This window comes from Vulpes vulpes, chromosome 10 (assembly GCF_048418805.1).
Source record: "Vulpes vulpes isolate BD-2025 chromosome 10, VulVul3, whole genome shotgun sequence".
Classification (NCBI taxonomy): Eukaryota; Metazoa; Chordata; class Mammalia; order Carnivora; family Canidae; genus Vulpes; species Vulpes vulpes.
Genome location: NC_132789.1, coordinates 71,517,461 through 71,533,730, shown reverse-complemented (window position 1 = coordinate 71,533,730; position 16,270 = coordinate 71,517,461). Strand labels below are relative to the sequence as shown.

The 16,270-nt window shown below is 39.2% G+C and overlaps 1 protein-coding gene across 1 annotated transcript in view; it reads right to left on the bottom strand.

Annotated features, from left to right (window-relative positions):
- Positions 1–16,270, bottom strand: part of SOCS2 (suppressor of cytokine signaling 2) — a 76,820-nt gene that overhangs the window by 6,215 nt on the left and 54,335 nt on the right. The window contains exons 4-5 of the transcript XR_011994906.1: positions 7,380–10,048; positions 3,531–5,692 (exon numbers count right to left, since the gene is read on the bottom strand). The gene's annotated coding sequence lies outside the window, so the exon portion shown is untranslated. The remainder of the gene's footprint in view (positions 1–3,530; positions 5,693–7,379; positions 10,049–16,270) is intronic.

Below are 16,270 nucleotides of genomic sequence, written 5' to 3'. Positions count from 1 at the left end.
TCCTACATGCTGGGCACTTCAAATGCATTATCTCTTTTAATGGTCACAACAGTCCAGTGAAGTCGGGATTATTATTATCCTCATTTTCAGATGAGGACACTAAGGTTAATTAGTTTGCGAGTAAACAAACCCAGGTCTAGGTTAAGTAAAGGAAAGCTTGGTGGAGTGTGGCTAGATAGAGACTCACCCATCATGCTGCCCTTTCTCCTGGCATCCCTCTGCATTACTCATAAATGCAGGGCCTAATTCCTACTTCCTCAGGGAAAAGACCTGAGCTCTAATTCATGCTTATAAACCACTGGGAATACCTATCTTTTCAGCCCTTTCAGCCAAATGAAAGTCTCCCGAGACAAAGGTAATGGAAGAAGGATCTCTTTGTATATTATCTTTGAACCATGAGTTCTGTAGAGTGATGCCTGATTTGCACACAGTATGTTGACCTACAAATGCACACCCCATGTTTTTGTAACAGCAGAATCACATCGGCCTTCCGGATTTGAATTGTTCAGTATTTCTGTCCAAACAACCTTTCTCTTTGATTGCATCAACCACACTGTGGATCTATCCCGATGAACTTTTTCATCTTAATTATTCCTTGAATTTTATCTCCAGCTATGTCTGAAAGTGCTCCAACTCTCTAAATAATGGTGTATCATTCTACCCCCAACACTTTGCCCCTATTTCCCATATAAATGTAGACAAACATAAGAAGATAAGTAGTTATGTTTTGCAGAAAGCTTTTGAAATAGAAGGTAAGAATGGCTACATCACCTCCCTGCCAGACAGATTAAGGGGGCTTACCAGGGCAAACCCAAACGCTAGGCCTACAATTTTGTCAATTATCTTAAAATATCTGAAAAATTTGTAGGAAGTAGAGATAAAAAAAAGCATAAATGGTTAATATTTAAACGACTACTGAGCCTTGGGTTGGGAATAAGGAATCCTGAATTCCAGAACTGTTTCTGTCCAAGTTCTGAGGCTTTCAGGGTCTATAAAGTACAAGTGGCAAGAATGAAAAAATCTGACATTATCCAGCACTGTCTGGGATACACTGAAATAAGAAGTCTCATAGGCACCCAATGGGTTTCTTCTACAAGCAAGGAAATCATCAAGAGACTGAAAAGGCAGCCTATGGAATGGGAGGAAATGTTTGTAAACCATATAATTTACAGTTAATACCCAGGATATATAAGGAACTCCTAAAACTCAACAACAAAATAAACAAATAACTCCATTTAAAATGAGCAAAAGACTTGAACAGATGTTTCTCCAAAGACGATATACAAATAGCCAACAAGCATATAAAAAAAAGTGCCCAGGGATCCCTGGGTGGCTCAGCGGTTTAGCACCTGCCTTTGGCCCAGGGCGCGATCCTGGAGTCCCGGGATTGAGTCCCACGTCAGGCTCCCAGTATGGAGCCTGCTTCTCCCTCCTCCTGTGTCTCTGCCTCTCTCTCTCTCTCTCTCTCTCTCTCTCTCTGTCTATCATAAATAAATAAATAAATCTTAAAAAAAAAAGTGCCCAAAGTCAGTAATGATGGACAAAATGTAAACCAAAACCAAATGAGATATCATACCTCATACCCATTAGGATGGCAAAACATCAAAAAAACAGAAACAACAAGTGTTGGCGAGGATGTAGAGAAATTGGCACCCTTGTGCACTGTTGGTGAGAATGTAAAATGGTTCAGCTGCTACAGAAAACAGTATGGAGGTTCTTCAAAAATTAAAAATAAAATTACCAAATGATCCAGCAGTCCTACTTCTGGGTATATATCCGAAGGAACTGAAAACAGGATCTTGAAGAGATATGTTTACATCCATGTTCATGACAGCTTTATTCACAATAGAAAAGAGGAGGAAGCAACCCAAATGTCCAACACTGAATGAACGGATAAACAAAAGGTGGTATTTACATACAATGTCATATTATTCAGCCTTTAAAAAGAAGGAAACCCTGTCATATACTACAACATGATGAACTATGAGGACATTATGCTAAGTAAAATGTGTCAGTCACAGAAAGACAAATCTGTATGACCCCACTTAACATGAGGTATCATGTAGTCAAATGCATAGAAACAGAAAGTAGAATGTGGTCACCAGGAGAGGAAAATGGGGAGTTGTTCAATGTATGTAGAATTTTAGTTTTGCAAGATGAAAAGATTCTAGTGGTGCCTGGGTGGCTCAGTCGATTAAGCATCTGCCTTCATCTCAGGTCGTGATCCTGGGGTCCTGGGATCCAGCGCTGCATGGGGCTCCCTGCTCAGCCGGGAGTCTGCTTCTCCCTCTCCCTCTGCCCCTCCTCCCACTTGTGCTCCCTCTCTCTCTCTCTCTCTCAAATAAATAAATAAAATATTTTTAAAAAAATATTCTAGCGATTTGTTGTACCACATTGTGCATATAGTTAACATTACTGAGCTGTACATTTAAAGATGGTTATAATAGTCAGTTCTATGTTATACATTTTTTACAAGTCATTTTTAAAAACATGATCCAGGTAAGCAAAATAGATGTTAGACTTCATTAAAAATCCTCGGGGATCCTTGGGTGGCTCAGCGGTTTGGCGCCTGCCTTTGGTCCAGGGCATGATCCTGGAGTCCCAGGATCGAGTCCCGCATCGGGCTCCCTGCATGGAGCTTGCTTCTCTCTCTGCCTGTCTCTGCCTCTCTCTCTCTCTCTGTCTCTCTCTCTGTCTATCATGAATAAATAAATAAAACCTTTAAAAAAATTAAAAATCCTCTAGCGACAAATTTTTGTTACATAAATAACATTGAAATTAAAAAAAAAAAAAAGAAAGAATGGTGAAACTATGGTAAAAGAAGTAATTCATATAAACCACACACAACAGTGCCTGGAACACAGCAAGTCGCAGTAAATAATGACTGTATTATATTATGTTGTTACTGGCAAGGTTTATACAGCAGTTTGTGTTCAAGTAATGAAACAACTTCCTAGGTTAGAACAACTTTCTTGAAACGACTAAACTTTCTTTAAACTCTGAGGGGCATCTGGGTGGTTCAGTCAGGTAAGCATCTACCTTTGGCTCAGGTCATGCTCCCAGGGTCCTGGGATCCAGCCCCACATTGGTTTCCCTGCTCAGCAGGGAGTCTGCTTCTTCCTCTCCCCCTGTCCCTCCCTGCCCCGCTCATGCTCTGTCATGCTTTCTCTCTCTCTCTCTTAAATAAATAAATAAATAAATAAATAAATAAATAAATAAATAAAATTTATAAAATGCTGTTTGAAAGCCCCAATTCTAAGCATCTAAACTACAGAATGCTTTTCAAGTGCACATGAGATATGTTTCTGAAAGTTTTTTACATGGATACTGCCCCTCCCAAAAAAGTGGGAAATCAACCTATCTAAATGTGCATAAATCTCAAATACTTATGCTTACCAGAAGATGGCAAATTTGATGTGCATTTTGAAAATACATGGAACAATTCTCTCTCTCTCTCTCTCTCTCTCTCTCTCTCTCACTATATATATATATATATATATATATATATATATATATATATATTTACTTACCTATGCAGGAAGCATTCCAAAATATGTATGGTGATACCTAGCGATCCTCAGGATAGATATTACTTCTAAGAGATAAGGATAGATAAGGAAAAAATAAAGGGATGAAGGAGAATTTAAGCTGTAACTATTGCATTTTATTCCCTAAAATTAAAACAAAATGAGGGGAGATATCTAAAGCAAAGCTTACTGTATTTCACATGGGTTGTGGATACACAGAGTCTGTTGTAGTATTTTCTGTGTTTTGTGTATGTTTAAAATGTTTCATAGTTTATAGTCTATAATATTAGAGTGTTAATATTAATTTCCACATGCATTTTTATTACTCAGTGAGACTCATAAGTCACCCCTCTTGAAAGCCTTCTCAGAGGCTTCCGGAAGTTTGTCTTCCTGGGTTCCCTAGGCACTTGTTTTAGTCCCCCATTGTCAGCTATTATTTTTTTTACGACTCAGGTGTGAGCTGTTAGATTCCCAATTGTAGTGACTGGCACTTATTCACCTTTGTATCCTATCCAAAGCTTAAGGCCCGAGTGGCTATATTAGTATATGCTTAATAAACATGCAATAAAATAATGAGGCTAAATTTCATATTCCATAATTGCTGATGAACTGTGATGCAGCTCCTCATAAAGATGAGCAAAGAAATGGATACCAAATAAGGTATAGTCATGAGACAATACACCTGATAAATCCAATTTATTTATCAAATCCGCTAAAGCCTAGATCTCGATCTGTCTTAACTTGGGCTACCATAACAAAGGACCATATACTGGGTGCCTTGAACAACAGACATTAATTTCTCACCTATCTGGAGGTTGAGAAGTCCAAGGTCAAGGTTCTGGCCAACGTGATACCTAGTAAGATCCCTCTTCCTGGCCACCTCTTTACTGTGTCCTCACATGACAAAGACTGAGTTCTGATGTCTCTTCTTCTTGTAAGGACCCTAATCCCATCATGAAGGCCAACATTCAAGACCTAAGTAAATTCCAATTACTTCCTAAAGGTCCCACCTCCAAATACCACCACCATGGATGTGAGGGCTTCCACATACAAATTTGGGATTGGAAGGGGGGTAGACACAAATATACAGTCCATAATAGCAGTCCACACTTCATACTCCACCTGTGAACATTATCGCAAAATGAGCAGACTGAGTATAGGCTCTGGGACTACTACCCAGCCCAGGGTCTCACCTCTGGGCGAGGCAGGGAGAGGACAATGGTTGCAGAACTGTATAGCTTTTTTCCTGGCGATATGTTTCTAAAATCTCTTCCACATCTGAGTGCCAATGGATTTTAACCTTTAACACTTGATAATTCACTTCATAATTCTCATCAGCTTGTCATCGATTGCTCTCATGTCTAGATAATGGAGAATTATAGAATTTTGCATTCAATTACAGAATTTCATAATCAATTACACAGCCCTTGAGTGGTCCACATCTCCTTCATGCAAAAGTCATTTCAATGTTTTAATTATTGAAAAATCTCAGTAAGGCAAAGAAAAAGTGATCTGATATGTTCATTTTCTATGGTTTAAAAAAAAATCCTACTGTAAATGTAAATTGTTAGCGTTAGATCTAGATAAATTGTTGTAAAAATCAATTTAATAGAATTAGCAATAATTACAAATCTAAATAACTGTTTCCACATAAAGGTTGGTTATGTTAACATAACCAGGTAGTTGTTTATTGCACCAAAGGGTGCATAATTATTCATTATCTGGGAGATGATGCTGTTCATCATTGTGTTGATGGGCATCATAAACCACATTATAAAAGGAGACATGGTTCATTTATTTAAGGCTCCATGAAAGGCAATTCTGAATTTTTGTCCTGAAACAAAGAGGATTCTTTTTTAATTTTAAATCATGAAATAAAAAACTGTACACTTTCCTCATTCAGAATTTGAAGCTCCTGTTTGAAAGATAAACTTCCAAGCCTCGCATTGCCAAAACAAGCTTTCAGAAGGCCCCCACCACCACACACACACACATACATACATGTTTACTCGGTTCCCATAAACCTAGGATTCAAACCAATGACTCACCATATTAGTTCTTCAGCAATAGACTGATACTTCTTCCTATTGCTGTCCAGAGTTCTATAAGTCCAGTCTTAAGAGACCATAAGAATTTCTCCCAACTGCAAATTCAATCTCATAAAACTGGATAAGAATTATACAAGGACTCATTAACATAAGGCTCACTGTCAAGATGAACAAATCTGTAATTAGTCGGTTGCTTTTTTTCCTCCAGGTGAGGAGTTTTTTTCCTCCATAGCCCCTCAAAGCATCTTCTGCTTAAATAATGATGACATTGTAATGGTCATTGTAAAACTGACTCAAAAGCTAGCCAATGGAAAGTATATTGAACTAATAGGAAGTAAGCTGAGCTTTGGACTTGACTGCCTGACTTATTCTGGAGAAATCTCTTATTCCATTCCCAAGCTGCCTGAATTCTCTAACCCATAACTTTCTAGTCTTTAGAGGTTGTGTGCACTGTGACCCACTCTTCCCCCTAATCTTACTTATTACTGCAATACACACAGCCACACTATATGCAGACACACAGCCTTGGGCTCTTCAGGGTTCAGAAAATAAAAGTCAATTTTAAAAGGACATATATCTAGGTGTAGTTTATGAAATAATGTGATTCAGCAAATCACAGTAGAAATACCATGACCAATAAATACTTGAAAAATGTTCATTCCCATTAGTAATCAAAGACATATAAAATGACAATAGGGAACTATCTGTCACCATCAAATTAGAAAAGCCTTTTAAGGGGGCTCTTAGGTGGCTCGGTTGATTAGGCATCTGACTCTTGATTTTGGCTCAGGTCATGATCTCAGGGTCTTGAGATCAAGCCCCACGACAGGCTCCAGCAGGCTCTGTGCTGGGAGTGGAGCCTGCTTAAGATTCTCTCTCTCCCTCTGCCCCCCCCCCCCAACCCTGCTCATACACTCTCTCTTCCATTCTCTCTCTCTCTCTAAAACAAAACAAAATGAAAAGACTTTTAAACATGTGAATATCCTATTCCAAGTAAGGAGGTAACTTGGCTCCTATAAGACAACTACTCTCAAATCTTCCTTAATAACAAAAAGCAAGGGGCACCTGGGTGGCTCAGTTGGTTAAGTGACTGACTCTTGATTTCAGCTCGGGTCATGATCTCAGGGTTGTGAGATCAGGTTTGGCTCTGCGCTAAGCATGGAGCCTGCTTAAGATTCTCTCTCTCTCTCTCTCAAAATAAAAAATTTTTAAAAAGCCATTTTTCTGAGGTATTGGATGTGATAGGATACATTTGGATGATCTAAGCCAATCACATAATCTTGCTACCCTTGCCAGCACCTGGTTTCTACATATGCATGTGATACAATTTTGTCTGTCAGACATAAGGAGAAATCTTCTGAGAAGGGGAAGGGGGGGTTCCTAGGAATATTTTCCACTTTCTGAGAAGGCTACCCAAGACAGTAACTGTCATTGATTTCTTGCCTTTGGATCCTGTTTGCATACCCCTGGACCTAGCAACTATATTTCTAGGTCTTTATCCTAAAGAAATCATCAAAGGTATGCAATGGTTTACATCCAGGGCTGCTCATAGTAGAATTATTTACTATAATGAAAATTAGAAATAGTCATAAACATCTAACAATAAGTTTTGTTAAATCAAGTATAGGACATCCACCCATACAGTATGACATATTCATTCAAAATTATATTGCAGATGAATAAGAAATTCCTTATGCTGTGTTGTCAAGAAAGACAAGTACAAAATCAAAAAGTTTTGGAAATTATGTATATGTATGTGACGTGTGTGTGTGTGTGTGTGTGTGTGTGTATTATACATACATACCTCCTGGAGGGTGAGATGATGGGAGATTTTTCTTTTCTTTTTCTTTTTTGGTGTTTATTTTCCAAAGTTCGCAATGTTAGGATTTTTTTGATTATTGCAATTAGAGCGAAAAAGATATTAAAAAAAAAAAAGCATCAGTAGGTGTTGTAACAGAGCACAAAGAAGACATAGCCTAACTGTAATTCTGAGTGTGCTAGTCCTGAAAGGTGTGCTGGAGCTGAGTTCTGAAATCAGCCAGGATTCTTTGCTCGTAAGGGAGAAAGGATATTTCAAGCAGAGGGAGAAGCGGAGCCTGAAAACTGAGCCTTTGGGGAACATGGTCTTTTCAGGGAAATACTCATAGTTTAACCCGCTTAGAGTCTGTGGATGGAGCATGTGATAGGACCCAGCGGGAGATCACACTGGGGAGAGCCTCTCCCAAAGGGCCTTGCAAAGCAAGCTTTGAATCTTGACTTTTATCTTTTAGGCAGTGGGATCTGACAATGATATAGAAAATTATTTCCATGGAAAAGCAGACATTTCTGGGCTACTTTTTTGTTTTGTGATATTTGTTGTATGCTTTTGGGAGAATCAAACTTCTATTTTTTCTACTATACATTGCAGCACCATCCTGAGATCACTTTGTGGACTTCCTGCGTCACGCTTGAAGTCCAATGCACAAGAAAATGATTCCCACCCTTCACCTACTGCAGATGTTCTCATGGCCTGCATGTCTGGTGTAGCCCACAGGCCAGAACAGGCAGCCTCACAACTCTGGAAGGGCGATATTGTCACATTGTATAGTTTGAGAGCAGCTAGGAAAGGCTACCCAGCCCCAATAAGTAAATTAGTTACCTGATGACTAAGCCAAACAAATCCTTAGAGATTCATTCTTTGGAAGTATATAAGAAAAAGAGTTTGTCTCTGCTCTGCCCATGTTGCTTTTCAAAAAGGTTAACAGTGGGGCACCTGGGTGGCTCAGTTTCAGCTCAGGTCATGATCTCAAGGTTCTGGGATCGAGCCCTGTCAGGCTCTGTGCTCAGCGCAGAGTCTGTTGGATATTATCTCCTGCTTACTAAAATAATTAATTAATTAATTAATTAATTAAATCTTTTTTTTAAAAAAACCACCAAACACATTAACAGCAAGTATGGGGCACTGGGTAAACATGATTTGAGTTGGCTGCCAAGCACCACTTTTCTGGAAATTACCCCTCCTTATCCCACAGATATCCTAGATTGATGGTTCAGAGATTGACACCTATTTTGAGCTGGACTTAACCCAGTTCTCTCAAAGGAATTTGAAATATGAAATAAATGTTTTTAGTTGCCAACAAGCTGTTCTCTTGAATGGAAGAGAGGTCACCTTGGTTGCTATTGCTGGTGGCCAATTTCCCTCATGAATAAGAAAGCAGAGAAAGCTGGTACACAACAAGAGAGACAGATGATGGGGGGTGGGGGCGGGTGATAGGGGGAAGCAAGCTCAAGGTATGGTGTAGTAGGGAAGACTACTATAAGAAACTGTCCCAAATCTCTGTGGCTAAATAAACACAATGAAAGTTTATTTCTTGCTCACACAAAGTCCACTGTTAGTGCTGTTGGTTGGGCAGCTCTCTGGCACAGCTCTCTCCAGGTGGTGATTCCAGGACCCAGGCTCTTTCATTCCATGTAGTGTCTCCACAATCTGGTAGTTTCAAGATCCCCCTGGCATCATCCCATCCCATCCCAGTCATGAAGAGAGAGAATAGAAGAATCACACGGGACATTTTGTAACCAGGTCTACAAGAGGGGTATATCGCTTCTCTCCATGATCCGTTGGGCAGAACTCAGTCAGGTAGTTCAATCGAGATGCCAGGAGGGCTAGGAAACAGAACTTCACTTCCTGTCTCTGAAGGAGAGCAGAACCAGATATTGGTCAGCACTGGAAGGATCTGTTAAAGGGGAGAGAGAGACTCTCTCCATTTCCCACAACCCCTCAATCTTGCCTTATCTGAGGCCTCATTAGTCAAACCGAATATCCCTTCCTCAGGCTTGCTCAGTTGGTCTTTATTTACAACCCAAGGAAAAGACTAATAAATAATCACAACACTTTTCAGATCACAAAGCATTATGACCACTCTCAGTCTCATTCAATTTTTACATCAAGCCTGGAGGATAACAATTATTACTGTTCTCATTTTGTTGATGAAGAAACAGTCTCAAGAAAATTATATCAATTGCCTGTGGCAACCTGGACAGTCAGGACCTTCCAACTCCAAAGCTGAGCTCTCTCTCCTCTCCACTGTGTGTAAGAACCTCCAGGAGGAAGGAAATCACACTCCTAACTTCTTAGGGTAAGTGGTTTTTATGAGCTTCCTCAGGATCCTTGCATTGTGGAGTAAGGGCCTCCAGATCTCAGCGGGAGGAAGGGTGGCTGTGAACAAAATGAAGGGTGCAGAGAGGAGAGTTCAAAAACAGCGGACTTCCTTAGCTCCTTCCCAGTTTTACAGAGGCTGTGCTGGGAATTCAGAAAGAAAATTTGATCCAAGGACCCCTGGGTGGCTCAGTGGTTGAGCGTGTACCTTCCGCTCAGGGTGTGACCACGGGGTCCCGGGATCGAGTCCTGCGTGGGGCTCCCTGCATGGAGCCTGCTTCTCCCTCTGCCTGTGTCTCTGCTTCTCTCTGTATCTCTCATGAATAAATAAAAGAAATCTAAAAAAAGAAAAAGAATTGTAAATGGAATATCCAGACATTCACATTCCCTGAAAGTTAGAGCCTCCATTCTCTTGCCCCATGTTTTTAATTTCCAGTGGAAACAGAAATGACCAAGAAGTATTTTGGGGAAGGAACTAACATTTATTAAACACCAATTATAGACTGAGCATGGTGCTTGAAACTCTGTTTATATACATCATCTCATAAACTTTTTTTTTAAGATTTTATTTATTTATTCATGACAGACACAGAGAGAGAGAGAGAGGCAGAGACACAGGCAGAGGGAGAAGCAGGCTCCATGCAGGGAGCCAGACATGGGACTCGATCCTGGGTCTCCAGGATCACACCCTGGGCTGAAGGCGGCGCTAAACCACCAGGCCAGCAGGGCTGCCCATCTCATAAACTTCTAACTACAACATTCTGAGGTATTATGGCCCCATTTTCCAGATGAGGACACTGAGGCTCAGTGACAATAAGATGCTTGCCCAGAGGTCAATAGCTAAGTGTCAGAGTCCAGCAGAGCATGTATTTTCACCATTACTCACCGGGTTCCTCTCTCTGCCTGGAGGCAGAACGAATGGCTGTAGAAACTGAAATGCAGACAACCCCTCCTCTCAGAACCCCTCCTCCCACTGTTGCCACATTCATCACCTGTAGTGTTACCTTCGTGCTCCAGGGTCTGTCCCATCTAATCCTGAACTCTCTTAGCAGCTCACATCAAAATTATTTTACTTGTCCTTTCCAGGAAGCCCAGAAAGTCACTTCGATGTGCCAAGTTAGAAGAGAATTTATCTGATCAAATAATACATAGTTATCAGCGAACAGATGAGGACAAAAGAACAAACCCCCTGCAGGATACCGATGATGGCCCTGTGTTTATTAACAACCCGTTACTGATTCTCCTGGTAGGAATTTCAAGTCTGCTAACAGGATTGCTCAGCAGAAATCTGGTGGGGTCTCCCACTTCCACTCTCCGTAAAGCATTTCTTTGGTAGTAATTACCAGTTCAAGACTATGATGGTTAAAAAATATATGTATGTATCTGGTTCCCAACAGCCACAAAGACATGAAAAAGACAAAGACTCTCTGTACCGGGTTGAACAGTGCCCCTCGTGTTCCCACTCTCAAATTCATGTTCACCAGAAATCCATAAATGTTACCAGATTTGAAGATAAATCTTTCCTAAACGTGAAATCCTACTGACTTGGTAGGCCGTCATCCAATGCCTGGTATCATTATAAGCAAGAAATCAGGACACAGACACACACACAGTGGGGAAGGTGGCCTCATGAGAAGGGAGGCAGGGTTTGGAATGGAGCAGCTATGAGCCAAGGAGCACCAAGGATTACAGGCTACCACCAGAAGCTAGAAAGAGGCGATCTTCCCTTCAGAGAGAGCATGGCCCTGCTGGCACTTTGATTTCAGACGTCTGGCCTCCAGAACTGTGAGAGAACAAATTTCTGTTGTTTTAAGCCACCCTATCTGTGGTTCTTGGGAGCGGCAGCTCTGGGAAATGAACAAACCTATCACATTCCTTCAGTGAGAGAGTCCTTCTCATGTAAAATGGCTAATTCTGTCCAAAGTCATGCTCAACGCAACCTCTCATCAAATACCTAAGACTCTCCATCCTAAGAGAAATCTCAATGGGATTGGTGGTGGAAGGGGCAGTTGAACAGGTTGACACTGTATTATCTGGAGCATGTTGGGCCCCAGCAAGATGGCAAGCTACCAGGCCTGTGGGGGGCGGGGGGCATGCCCCGGGAAGCCTGCATTGAGCAGAAATTGAAGGAGGCAATGAAGTCATCCGGCAGGCAGAAGACTCCTCCAGACAGAGGAGTAAAATGCAGACGTGCAAGGACTTTGGGAGGGAGTGTATCTGGTGCCTTGAAGAACAAGAAGGCCTGGGGCCTGGATCAGGCGAGCAGTGGGGCATGAGTGTGGAGCCACCAGAACCCGAGGGGCCTGTGTGGTCTGTGGAACCCATGTGAACACTGTGAGAAACTCTTGGCAGAATGAGGCCAGTCAGAAGAAGAGAGGATTTTTTGAGGAGTTGGCTTCTTCTCACAATACCCTGGGTGGATTTTTGCCTGCCTGATGCCACTAGGAACACAGAAAAGCAGCAGCACCAGCTCCGCAGTGCCAGCTGGTGGGCAGGGTAACACATTGGCAGGTGGCCTTGGAGCTGGCTGGGTGAGGAGAAGCAAACAACAGGTGCAGGTGGACCGGCCAGCACTAGGTAGGCCCTCCTGCTCTCCTGCCTGCTTCCCCTCCCCTGGGAGAGAAAAGCTCTTGGAAAAAGGCTTGAATGTAGGGCAGAAGCGATGAGGTTCCCCAAGAGACAGGTGACCTGCCCCCTGTGCCATAAGCAGGAGACAGCCAACATTGCTCAAGCGTGTACTAGGGGACTGAGAATGGGAGGCAAGGAAGTCTCCGACCTGGGGAAGGAGATCTGCCCCCTCCCAGGACCTGACCCCACCGCACCCCAAGACCTAACAGCTCCCCAGTATAAGTACATATTGCCAAATATGATGAAAGTGAAAAATGTAAATTAAGAGATGAGTCTCACGTGTATGAATGGAGACAGAGTTCTCTAATATCAGATATAATGAGCAAAGAAAGAGCCATTCAAGAACTTGTGTGAGGATAGTTTGGAGGGAAAATAATAAAGTCCAATCCTTCTTCACTCCCTACAATAATTTTTTCAGGTGGATTAAAAAGATTAATGTTAAAAATGAAACCAAATAGCTAAATAAAGTATGATCATTTCTTGTATCTTAATTTGGGGAAGGACTTTGTAAGCATAAATCCAGTAAAAGAAATATCATAAGGGGAAAAAATGGATGCATTTTTTGACTTCATGAAAATAAAATCTTTGAAAACTCATTTTATCCAACAAGGAGATACTAGAAAAATCAGACACCAAAAATAAATAGGAAAGAATATTTGCAACAAAAACTACAAAAGAAGAATATCTACAGTATATTAAATAGTTATGAAATAGGAAAATAAGCCTTTCTAAGAGTTGGGCAAAAAAATTCTTTCACTAAGAATATACAATTGGCTAATAAACATGAAAAAACATTCTTAGTAGCAATATAAAAATGCAAATTAAAACTGAAATTTTCCATCTACTAAATAAGTAAGCTAGCACACTCATACACTCCTCTTGGGAATATAAATTGGTCCTATTTACTGGAAAACAATTTCAAACTCCATGTCAAGAGACTTTTAAATTTTCATAAGTTGTGACTAAGTGATTCCTTTCCTAAGCACCTGTCTTTAGGAAAAAAACCTACACATTCATCAAAACAGGAATACTAAATTTGGTACATCCATACTGGGAACAGTAAAGCTCCATGAGAACATAGTCTCAGCATCCCCAGGGCCTGCCACACAGCAGGGACTCAACAAATGTTGGTTAAATGACTCTGAAATTCTATGTGGCAGTTAAAAAAAATAAATTCAAATTATTAAACAGAAAGATCCCCCAGACATATGTTAAGTGGCAAAGAAAACAAGACAACAGGACATACAGAATGATCCCATGATGTAAAACTAAAACCATCACCCAAACAAAAAACATATTCTCTCTGTCTCTGTGTCTCTATCCCTGTGTGTGTGTCTGAGCATGTATTTATAAATACATAGACAAATACATGAAAAGGTATATACACCAAACCAATAAAAAGGATTATGTCTAGAAGGAGATGCAGATGCCCTATAAAGGGGACTTTGTGTTGTCTGAATCGTTTTGGATATAAATATATTCTCAGATGAATTGTCTACTTTAAAAAACAATGTTTCCTAAAGGATGTGTATATAAAGAAGTTAATGATAGCATCATTCATTACAATGATAAGTTGAAAATAATCCCTTAGGAGAATGGTGAGATGTGTGTTAGTCATGGAATATCATGTAGGCATGATAAGTTATGCTTTCCGAGGAAGAGCTGACAGGAAATAACATGGGACATTATCAAGTGAAAACAGCAGCAGCAACAACAAAGATTCAATACAAAAAATATAGGCTCCCTTTACCAGGAACACCAAAGGAAATTATTTAAGCTGAAAGCAAGTAACCTTACAGAATAATTTGATTCCATGCACAAAACACTAAGAGAAGGAGAGAAGGCAATTTCGCAGGTAATTGTAAGGAGGATAAATGTATATTTCTTCTCTTATTTTATTATTTATTTATTTATTTATTTATTTTAAAGTAGGCTCCAGGCCGAACATGGGGCTTGAACTCAAGACCCTGAGATCAAGAGTCATATGCTTTTCTGATTGAGCCAGCCAGGTGACCTTCTCTTAACTTATTTTAAAAGAAATTGTATAAAACTATATGTACATATACATCCTATATATATAGAAAGAGAGAAACCATTGGACAGCAACAGAGGAGATAAATGGGAAAAACTTTGTTCTGGAGTAAAGAAATGACATCAGATGGTACCTCACATCCACAAAGAGATGAAGAGAACCGGAAGGATAAATAAGATGGTTAATATAATAAACTCTATAAATATATTCTTATAGTATAAACATATTCTTTATAATGCATATATGTATATATTACATATGTACATATAAATAATATTTGTATATGCTACAAACTCAACAATACATTATGATTAGTATTTTATAAACATATCTTTTATAGAAGTTGAGAGACAAAAGGATATACATATACACATATATAAAATGTATAAAATATATACATACACATATATTAGATGCATGTAAATATGTAACACAATAATAGCACAAGAAAGGGGAAAAGGGTAATAGAGATACGTAGGAATAAATTTTCTATTTGTCATTATAATTAAGTTTGTATAAATCTTAAGTCTATTCTGATAAGCTAAAGTATATATGCTAAGACCTAGGGTAACAACTAAGAAAATAAATCGAAAAATGTGGTGAGGAAAATCATTAGAGGAATTAAAATGTTAAACTAGAAAATAAACATTTAATACAAAAGAAAGCAATAAAGGAGACTAAAGGAACAAAGAAGACATGAGTCAGGAAAGAAAGGAAAATGTCAGACATGAATCCAACAATTTCAATAATAACAGTAAATGTGAATAGATCAAACAATCCAATCAAAAGGAAGAGATTGTCAGAAAGAATTAAAAAAACAAGATCCAAATACCTGCTGTCTGCAAGAGACACACATAAGATTCAAAGATACAAATAGAATGAAAGTAAAAGGATAGAAAAATAAATACCAGGTGAATGACAACCATAAGAAAGCTGGAATGGCTAATATCAGACAAAATAGACTTTAAAACCAAAAACAATGTTAAGAGAGATAAAGATGGGTGTAGTATAATGATTACAGAGTCAATTCACCAGGAAGATATAATAATAAAAGTATAAATATAAATATAAAAAATATAAATATAAACATATTTTTGCACTTAACACAGCCTCCAAAAAACACAAAGCAAAAATTGACAGAATTGAACAAGGAAATAGATAATTCAACACTAATGGTTGGAGACTTCAATACCCTTCTTTCAATAATTGATAGAACTAGACAGAAGATCAACAAGGAAATGGGACTCTTGAACAGCACTATAAATCATCTATGCCTAACATCTATAGAAAACTTCAACAATAGTAGACTACATTCTTCTCACGTGCATCATGGAACATTCTCCAGGATATATATTAGTCTAAATAAATGTAAAAAAGATTGAAATCATACAAAATATGTTCTCTGACCATAAATGGAATAAAAATAGAAACCCATACTAGAAAGAGTAACAGAATTCTAGTAAAATTGACAAATATATGGAAATGGAACAACATGTTTTAAATAAGTCAAAGAAGAAATCACAAGGGAAAACCAATATTTTCAGAAGAATGAAAATGAAAGCCTAACATACGAATATTTATGGGTTGCAGCTAAAGCAGTGCTTTACAGAGGGATTTATAGCTATAATCACCCATATTTGAAAGGGGGGAAACCATATCTCAAAGCTGTACCCCAAACTTATATTTTAAGACACTGGAAAAAGAAAAACAAACTAAATCCAAACCAAGTAGAAGGAGAGAAATAACTAAGATTACAGTGGAAATTAATAGAGATAGAGAATACAAAAACAATAGAGAAAATCAACAAAACCAGGAGTTGGTTCTTTAAGAAGATCAACCACATTGGCCAATAATTAGCTAGACTAACCAATAAAAAAAGAGAGAAGGCTTAAATTACTAA